Source organism: Hyaena hyaena, unplaced genomic scaffold, assembly GCF_003009895.1.
Source record: "Hyaena hyaena isolate Hyena2069 unplaced genomic scaffold, ASM300989v1 scaffold_61, whole genome shotgun sequence".
NCBI classification, from domain to species: domain Eukaryota; kingdom Metazoa; phylum Chordata; class Mammalia; order Carnivora; family Hyaenidae; genus Hyaena; species Hyaena hyaena.
In genome coordinates this window covers 540,302-550,496 of record NW_024080693.1, presented here as the reverse complement: position 1 = coordinate 550,496, position 10,195 = coordinate 540,302, and the positions used below count along the sequence as shown (strand labels likewise).

The window sequence follows — 10,195 nt, the reverse complement described above, 5'->3', positions numbered from 1 at the left end:
CTGTTCTGAGGCCCAGAGTATATCTTAGAATGACAAATAAAATGCACTGTGGTTAGGTCTTAAATTCCAAGTATTTACAAAATCCTTTCAGTGAACAGGAATATTATAAAAGGCAGTGTACCAAACCCTTTCTCATTAAAATTGCTTCAGTTCCTAGCTTCTTGGGCCTAAATTCTTTTCTAAGTAGGCTCTGCTATAAGGCGGGAAAGGGCCCTAATATGTTAAGAAAATGGCCCAGTCATGAGTATTGAACATAAATTCAACCAAACTAACCTGAGTTATGTTTCACATTTATTATTACTAAAATAGAATTATTAGGTTTGGGGAAACTGGTAAGTACTGAAATATAAACATTACTGTATATTTTGTACTAGCAAAAGTGTTCTGCAAGAATAATTCTTAAACCTTAAAAGCTATAAAAGGGAAAGTTTAAAAATCACGTTGAATCCTGAGGTCACCAGTGGCTTGTTCTGATCCAGTGAGGTACCTTTTCATAAATGTGAGGGCCTGGGCAGAAAACTAATTTTAAGTGATCGCTTCTTCAAGTCACTCTGTGAAGCAACTAAATAGAATGAAATGTTTTCCCCGAACACAAACCTCTAAGATGGAAAAGTACTTTATAATTTTTTTAATCTGCCACCTTATTAGTAAAATATATATATATATATGTTAATGTGCTCTCCAAATGTGTGGATATTTTATTTATAAATTATTCATAATATTGTACTGCTGTATATTATAAAACATGTAAAATAAAATTTGGTAAGGGGTAAAAATATAAGCTCTAAGAATTTTTACCCCTATCCTAAATGATCCCCCCTCCTGAACTTTCCCTAGCATATATATTCCGTACCATAACTTGGGGGAAATGAAGCCCATAAGTTAGGTATTTTCTGATAGGGGAAAGATAAAATAAGAATTTTTATTGCATTCAATATTAAAAAGAATAGAACGGCTGACCCAAAAAAGCAGCATTTCATCAATTATTTCCTCTCTATTGAATCACCCTCATCAGCACACATTTTTCCACATCTCAAAGTTCTTGACCTTACTTTACCCTCTGGTTGATGTCCTATTTTTCTTTCCCTTTGCCGTGAAACTCCTCATAAGACTTGTATTGGACACACTCTAAGGCGACCCCCATACACAATAATCCCACCATCTGATATTACACTCTTGAACAGTCCTTCCCTGTGCATGCGGGCAGATGGGTGATTTGGTTTGAATCAACAATATGTGGTAAAAGGTGATGGGATATCACTCCAATATCGCATTAAATGTAAGCCTCCATCTTGCTGTCAAACTCACCCCAGACTCTCTCAGTGAAGAAATAAGAATGGCCATGAGGCCCATAGGAATTTCTTGCTGAGAAGCTGAGGGCAGCCTCTAGAGCCTGAGGGCAGTCAGAAGCTGTGGCCCTCAGCCCTACAACCACAAGGAAATGAGTTCTGCCAACAACCTGTGTGCACTCGGAAGCAGATTCTTCCCCGGCTGAACTTCCAGACAAGAACGCAGTCCAGCCAATCCCGTGATTCTCGTGAGAGAACGAGTGTGTTTTAAGTTACTCAATTTGTAGTAATTTGACTCTCTAGTAATTTGACTCTCTGGGCTCAGACCTAGTTTGCAGCGACATGGCTAAATACACCAAGAAGGTTGGAATCATTTGTAAATACGGGACCCATTACCGTGCCTCCCTCAGGAAAATGGTGAAGAAGATTGAGGTAAGCCAGCATGCCAAGTATACTTGCCCCCTCCTAGGACAAAATGGAAATGAAAATGTGAGCTGTGGGGATCTGGTATTGTGGTTCCTGCATGAAAACAGTGGCAAGTTGTGCCTGGACCCACAATACCACTTCTTTTTTTTTTTTTTTAATTTTTTTTAATGTTTTATTTATTTCTAGGAGAGAGAGAGAGACAGCGTGAGCAGGGGAGGGTCAGAGAGAGAGGGAGTCACAGACTGAAACAGGCTCCAGGCTCTGAGCTGGCAGTCAGCACAGAGCCCGATGCTGGGCTCGAACCCACGAACTGCGAGTTCTTGACCTAAGCGAAAGTCGGACGCTTAACCGACTAAGCCACCCAGGCGCCCCCTTTTAACATTTTTTTAAAGCAGGTCTGCTGGTGACAAATTCTCTTGGTGTTCCTCCATCTAAGAAAGTTTCCATTTTGTCTTCATTTGTAAAGGGCATTTTCTCTGGGTATGGAATTCTGACTTGACAGTTCTTTCCACTCAGCACTTTAAAAATGTTTCCACTGCCTCCTGGCCTCCACAGTAGCTAATGAGAAACCCACAGTGTCTCAAGTCATGGTTAACCTATATACAATTGTTTTGCTCTGGTTATTTTTAGGATTTTTCTTTCTTTTTATCTTTTGTTTGCAGCAGTTGGATTACAATGTGTCTGATGATAGATCTCTTTGAATTTTTCTTCTGTTTGGAGTGCACTGGGTTTGAATTTGTACTTTTATCCCTTTTGCCAAATTTGGGGAAATTTCAGCCATTACTGTGTTTCTTAAACCAGGGCTTCTATTTCAGAGATTTCTGTCTATGCAGTTATAGAGACCAAGCTTTCTTTGGGTCTTAGCCAGAAGACAAAGGAAGAAAAAAGAAATTCACCACTGGATTAGGTGTATTTTGTGTTCTGGTTTCCTTCCCCAATATGCCTTCTACCACTTACTTTTTAGAGTCCTCTGATATCTGCTTCGTGCATTCTTCCCAGAGTTTTTTAGCTATATTCAGGAGAGCAAGGTGGAATGTGTTTACCCCACCTGCACTTGAATCAGAACTTTCCATTATCTCTTAACATACCCTGAAGTCAGATTTTGCCTCCACTCCTCTGCTGAAAGTACAAATGTCAAAAATACAATTGAATTCTTTATACTGACCTTGATCTTAAAACGTTTCTGAATTCATGTATTAGTTCTACCAATGTTTTTGTGGATTCCTTAGGGTTTTCTAAATGAATGATTATGTCATTTGAACATGAAAATAAATTTACTTTTACTTCTTTTTTTTAATGTTTATATATTTTGAGAGAGGAGAGGGGCAGAGAGAGAGGGAGAAAGCATGATCAGTGGGGAGCCCAATGCAGGGCTCAATCCCACAACCATGAGATCCTGACCTGAGCTGAAATCAAGAGTCAGTCACTTAACCGACTGAGCCACCCAGGCACCCCTACTTTTTCTTCTTTTGATCTTCATATCATTTATGAATATGTCTTTTTGTTGTCTGTTTAATCTTTAATTCTACCTAGAACCTTAGCTCACTGATGAATAACAGTGAGAATAGACAAATTCATCGTTTTCTCAATCTTAGGAGAAAAGCTTTCCATATTTTAAGCATAATGTTGCTCCTCTTTATGAGACTGCTGAAGTTACTTTCTAATCCTAATTTGCCAAGAGTTTTAATCTTGAATTAATTCAGAAATGTATCAAATGCCTCTTGGTGTCTATTGAGATGATCAAATGGTTTTTCTTTTTTCTGTCAATCTAATGAAGTATGATGATTCGTTTTTAAACGGTAAACCAACCTTGTACTCCTGCTATAAATTCTACTCGATCTGATGCATTTGACTAAATTCTGTTTTTTGCCTCTGGTTCTTCTATTCCATTCAGCTTCATTCCTTCTGATTTGCTTTTTCCACCCACATAACTGAGATCAAAATTTAGAGTTGTGTAATGTACAGTAAACATGACAAAATATTTTGAAGATCAAAGTCATACTTTGTAAGAAGAAATCATACTTATAGTAAATAATACAAAGATTGTGTTATCATACTTTACAAGATACTAGCAGTCTCTTACAGACATCTAAAAACAATGCTCACTACAGCCATAGCCAAGAAAGCAGCAATGAACTGAGGTTTTTTTTTTTTAATTTTTTAATGTTTTTTTTTTTTTTTTTTCTAGGAGAGAGAGAGAGAGAGACAGCGTGAGCAGGGGAGGGTCAGAGAGAGAGGGAGTCACAGACTGAAACAGGCTCCAGGCTCTGAGCTGGCAGTCAGCACAGAGCCCGACGCGGGGCTCGAACCCACTAACCGCGAGATCATGACCTAAGCGAAAGTCGGACGCTTAACCGACTAAGCCACCCAGGCGCCCCTGAACTGAGGTTTTTAAACTAGACTCTGACAACGGTTAAACCCAAACAAAATTATGACCAATTTTAACCCTAATTGATACTAAAGCAAGTTCTGAACTCAAACCCAGAATAAAATGTGTATCAGAAAATTCTAGATCATGATGCTACTAAAAATATTACAGTTAACAAAGCAAAAGTAAAATAAAATAGGCTTAATGAATAAGAGGGAAAAAAGGACAAAAATATAAAGAAGCAAGATGCTTCCTTTATTTTAAATAGGCTTTTTAGTAGTAAAACCCTGCAACATGGTCACCACCAAACAAAACAAAATATACATACAAATTAATGTGCAATTTTATCGCATTCTAAAAATCCTGTTGGCTTTTCCCCTCCCCTCATAAGAAACCTGAGAGTTCACTGCTCCCTCATGTGACTTCACACAGCCAAACCTCTAACAGGAATAAGAGCCAAGAATCTATCCCTAGAGAATGGTATGAGTCATTCTATACAGAATGGATCCTTAGAGAGTTCTTTTAAACAGCAGTCAAAAGCACACAGAGATGGATGGGGTCCAAGCTGTGAAAACAGACAAAAGGAAGAGACAGGTAAGATACAAATGCTGACAGCATGGTTTTGTAATTTCCCCAAGTCTCCTCTTAAAAGGAAGATTAAGTAGGACAGCAAAAGACAAAAACCCATGGGTGATGTCATCAACAAAACTAGGTCACAAAGAATCCTCAACAACATAATACAGGTGGGTGGGGGCCACCACTGACTACAGTTAAGACCCACAAAAGAATGAAAGCAGGCCAGAAACAGGAGAAACCCAAGTTCTAAGAGCTGGGCCACTGACAGATTGATACCTAGTGGTCAGTTTTGAAAGGAGGGGCTCCTACTCAGGTGTGGATCTAGGTACAGCAGGTAAAACTGGGAGGGACTTCACCTTGAGAGCAAGGCAGCTACAGGAAGATGGAAAGGTGCTAAGCAGCTGACCAACAGGACTCTCAGGAACACCCAGTGGGGCTTCTTTCTGGAAAGAGAGAGCCCAGATTGAAGAGAAACAGCTGGGAGTAGAGCCCAAGTTGATCAGGGCAGGACACCTGGGCATGAAAGAGAGAAAATGTTCAAATACTAGCCAGAGAGGTGACAAGAAGAAGTAAATATCACAAAGCACTGAAGAGAGGGATGCACAAAGAATATTAAATACTTTGTGATAGAATGAGGAGAGAAAGACTGTGGCCTACGCCCAACACCTACACATGAACTTCCTTCTAAATATACAACTTCAGCAACAGAAAAAGATTATGGTCGGGGTGCTTGGGTGGATCAGTTGGTTAAGCATCTGGTTCTTGATTTTGTCTCAGGTCATGATCTCATGGTTTGTGAGATCAAGCCCCATATCAGGTTACATGTTACATGCTGACAGTACAGAGCCTGCTTTGGATTCTCTCCCTTTCTTTCTCTGACCCTACCCCGCATGCATTCTCTCTCTCTCTCTCTCTCTCTCTCTCTCTCTCTCTCTCAGAATAAATAAACTTGAAGAAAAATATTATGGTCAATCCCCCATTCAAAAATCAAAAAGAGGCAGGGCGCCTGGGTGGCTTAGTCGGTTAAGCGTCTGGCTTTCCCTTGGGTCATGATCTCAAGGTTCGTGGGTTCGAGCCCCGCGTCGGGCTCTGTGCTGACTGCCAGCTCAGAGCCTGGAGCCTATTTCAGAGTCTGTATCTCCCTCTCTCTGACCCTCCCCTGCTCACGCTGTCTCTCTCTCTCTCTCCTAGAAATAAAATTAAAAAAAATTTAAAAAAAACAAAAAACAAAAATCAAAAAGAGGGGTGCCTGGGTGGCTCCGTCAAGTAAGTGTCTGACTTTGGCTCAGGTCCTGATCTTGCAGTTTGTGGGTTTCAGCCCCATGTCAGGCTCTGTGCTGACAGCTTAAAGCCTGGTGTCTGCTTCACATTCTGTGTCTCCGTTTCTGTCTCTCCTCTACTCACACTGTCTCTCTTTCTCAAAATAAATAAACATTAAAAAAGATATCAAAAATAGAGAAAAATGGTTCACATACATAATTCAGAATATAAATATTGACCAGAATAATATGACTACAAAGCAAATGAAATAGTAAGCTAATATTTCAAAATGAGTTAAATAAAATTAAGAAAATAGTAGAAGCTATGAAAGAACAGCACAAATGAGAACTATGAAAGCTCAGAAACAAGATGGCTGGACATGAAGCAGATATGAAAAGAGCTGACAGAGCTCAGAAACAGTTCTAAATAAAAGGAAAAAAAAAATCAGGAGTGAAGAATAAACCTGAAGGAATTACTAGAAACCACAGGAAGTACAGTAAGAGAATAAGTTTATGAAAATGAGAATAAAGTGGAAATTAAAAGAGAAATTAAGAAAGGAATAAAAAGCATTAAGAGAAAAATGATAGACATAAGAAGATAAGCAAAACAGAGCCAACATATGCATGGGAAGAAAATCAAAGAAATGGAACTGAAAAAAGACTGCTAAAAAAAGTATAATTCAAAAATATTTCCTGAAATAGAAGGAGACTTGAAACTTCATATTTATAAGACACACCATGTACCTGAGAAAAGCAACCTAGAATGGTCAACATTGAGACATATCCTAGTAAAACAATGGAACTATAAAGAAGAAAAAAACTTTCATCATTCAGGCAAAAAGACAGTGACTTTTTAAGTTTATTTTTCTTGATTTTGAGAGAGAGAGCAAGCAGGGGAGGGACAAAGAGATAGAGAGAGAGACAGAATCTCAAGCAGGCTCCATCCACACTATCAGTGCAGAGCCCAATGCAGGGCTTGAACTCATGAATGGTGAGGTCATAACCTGGGAGCTGAAATCAAAAGTTGGACCCTTAACCAACTGAGCCACCCTGGTCCCCCAAGACAAAGTGACTTTTAAGGGAAGGTAAATCATTGTGGCATCAAACTTTTCAACAGCAATCTTCAAAGCCAAAACATGCAGAAGTAGCATATTTAAGACCCTCAAGGAAAGACAATGTTCACCAAAGACAAACTTTATACCTTTAGGTATAAGTATAAAGTAACAGACTAATTTCTTATGAGCACATAAGATATCACATATCAGCTCTTCCTTATCTTCCTCCTTCCTTTCCTAGTGGGGGTGGGGGGTGGTGTCCTAACTTGGCCAGTAGGTAGGGGGAAACAAGGTAGTCACCTGCACAAGGGGTGGAGGTGAAGGCAAGAAGCAGCCCTGCTGGCCTAAGTGGGATGCAAAAGCTCAAGTGGGCTAAGGGAGGCATCCACAGAGGAGGGTGCCTAGCAGAGTCTGAGTGGGAAGAGGAAGACACTGACAAAAGGGAGACAAGCCATGGGGTGTTGGAGCACAAGGGGTGAAGCCTGACACAGAAAGTCAGAGTCTAAATGGGATGCAAAAGACAATCTGGCTTGGGGTGCCAAGGCTCAAGCAGGAGAAGGAGGTGTCAAGGTATATGGAGGGAGGGTGGGAGGCCCCCCCAGTATAGGGAGTCAGAGGCCAAGTAGGATGATGGGGCACAGGGGGTAGGTAGATGCAGGGGGTAAGACGGCATCCACATAGGGGACATCCTGAAATGGGAGTGAGATCCCAAGCAGAGTAAGAAGAGCATCCATGTGATAGGGGTGGGGGAGTGGAAATGGGTGATGGGCATGGAGGAGGGCACTTGTTGGGATGAGCACTGGGTGTTGTATGGAAACTAACTTGACAATAAACTATTTAAGGGGAAAAAAAAGAGCATCCATGCAAGGGGTAAAGGTAGTAGTCAAGCTGGGACATGTTACTTGCAGGAGAATTGAATAAATTACTTTATTAAGCAAAATAGGAACCAGTTTCTCACTGTCAAAGAAGAGAGATACAAACGTGGAAAAGGAGTGAAATAGTATGAAAACTTTGTGGCACTGAATTGGAATTGGAAGTATTGAGGTGATTCTAGTTAGATACATAGATATGTGATTGATTAATTGGTTGACTGATCGATAGATGAATGATGGATGGATGGATGGATGGATGGATGGATGATAGGATGGATGGATGATAGACACAGATGCAAATGTGGGACAAAATCTGGGACAGTCTGTGCTTCAAAATAAGTCATGACAATAATAAGGTGTAATCCACCAAATGAAATAGGAAACCTAAGTCTGATATAAATGAATGAAAGAATAAATTGAAAGTGTGATGAGGAACAGAGTATTTACCATTTTCAAAGTATATCTCCACAAAGTGCTAATTAACTACAGAGAAGGAAAGAGTAACTTTACAGCAGAGAAGCCTGGCAAATATCACCTTAATCAAGTGATCACAGTGAACATACCAGTAATGGGACAAATCAAAACTGCGTGGCATCTGATAGGATGCATTGAGAACACAGCATCACTTTTGCAGTATTCTCCCCCAAAATGTACAGCCTGAGTCTAATTGTCAGATGGCATCAGACAAACCCAACTTGAGGGACATTCTGTGAAATAACTGGTTTGTTATCTTGGAAAGTATTAAAGTCAAGGGAAGTCTGAGGAACTCCTCCAGATAGAAGGAGATAAAGAGAAGTGACCACGGAATATATCATCCCAGATCGATCCTTTTGCTTTAAAAGATGTTATCAGAAAACCTGATGAAACTTTGAGTTGTGTCTGAGTATTAGATGTTAGTAATGTGTCAATGTAATTTGCTTAACATTGAGAATATGCAGGTGAATGTCTTTCTTGTAGGAAATACTAATGTACTCAGGAGTGACAAGGCATCAGGTAAGTGACTTATCCTCAAATGATTTGTAGGGGAAAAAATTCTTGGCTTGGTACTCTGACTTTTCTGTAAGTCTGTGATTGTTTGAAAATACATACACACATACATACATACATACATACATACATACATACATACAGAAAATTCCGAGAATATTGTTCCCATGAGCCTTTCTTGAAGGCATCTACTAGAGAATGAACTTCAGATAGCTAAGAAATGATCGGAGAGGGTTGGCAATGGGGCCGTGATGGGCACTGAGAACATTTAACTATTGAACCAAGACCAAGTGATGGAGATACAGATGCCAGGACAGTATGTGACGTTGACAATGCAGAAAAAAATACAACTATGAAAAATGATAGAAGTGAGGGAAGCATATATAGAAGAATCTCACCAATTGCCTCATTGGTATTAACTATGAGTAAGATCATTTTTATTTTAAATTAGAGGCCGGAGTGGCAAGAAGAAAAGGAAGAGATAAGCTATTTAAAACATTGCTCATGGTAGGGAACTCAATACACAGACCAAAAAGGGAATGAGTATCTAAGGTATTATACAAAGGTATTACTATAAAGGTAGCCATTAGGACAAAAATCCAAGGCTTTCTAAATATCCATGGAAATATCAAGAGAGACAGAGAGAACAAGAGAAAAAGGGAGACTACAGAGAAACTACACATATGCAAACAAAGATAAGGGCCACTGTACTCAGACAACACCTTTCTCAAGCAAGTTGTGACAACCACTCACAACATGCTCACATTCTTCAGAACATGATTCCAAATGTGCCCAAAACACGGCAAAGGCAGGAACCCTGGGAAATGGTCCATGTGACTATATGGTAAAGGGAGAAAGACAAAAGTTCAAATCTTTTTTCAGGAAGTAGAGCCAGACAAATGTTTGGAATCAGACCTTCAGAAAGAGTTTGGTAGGGGCACCTGGGTGGCTCAGTTGGTTGAGCTTGATTTCAGCTCAGGTCATGATCTCATGGTTCGTGGGATCAACCCCCACATCAGGCTCCACACTGAGCATGGAGCCTGCTTAAGATTCTCCTTCCCTCTCTGTCTGTCTCTCTCTCTCTCCACCCCTCAAAAAAAAAAAAAAAAAAAAAAACTTGGTAAAAGCTTTCTGCATAGCTGTGATCTAGCTTAGGAATAAACATCTTTTTAAGATACAGCTTTTCAGAGGTGCCTGGGTGGCTCAGTCAGTTAAGTGTCCGACTTTAGCTCAGGACATGATCTCGTGGTTTGTGGGTTTGAGCCCCGCGTCGGGCTCTGTGCTGACAGCTCAGAGCCTGGAGCCTGCTTCAGATTCTGTGTCTCCCTCTCTTTCTGACCCTCCTCTGCTCACGCTCGCTCGC

At 40.2% G+C, this 10,195-nt stretch overlaps 1 pseudogene; it reads left to right on the top strand.

The window, feature by feature from the left end:
* Positions 1-1,631: 1,631 nt before the first annotated feature.
* On the top strand, positions 1,632-8,684 carry LOC120231715 (annotated as a pseudogene).
* The last annotated feature ends 1,511 nt before the right edge of the window (positions 8,685-10,195 follow it).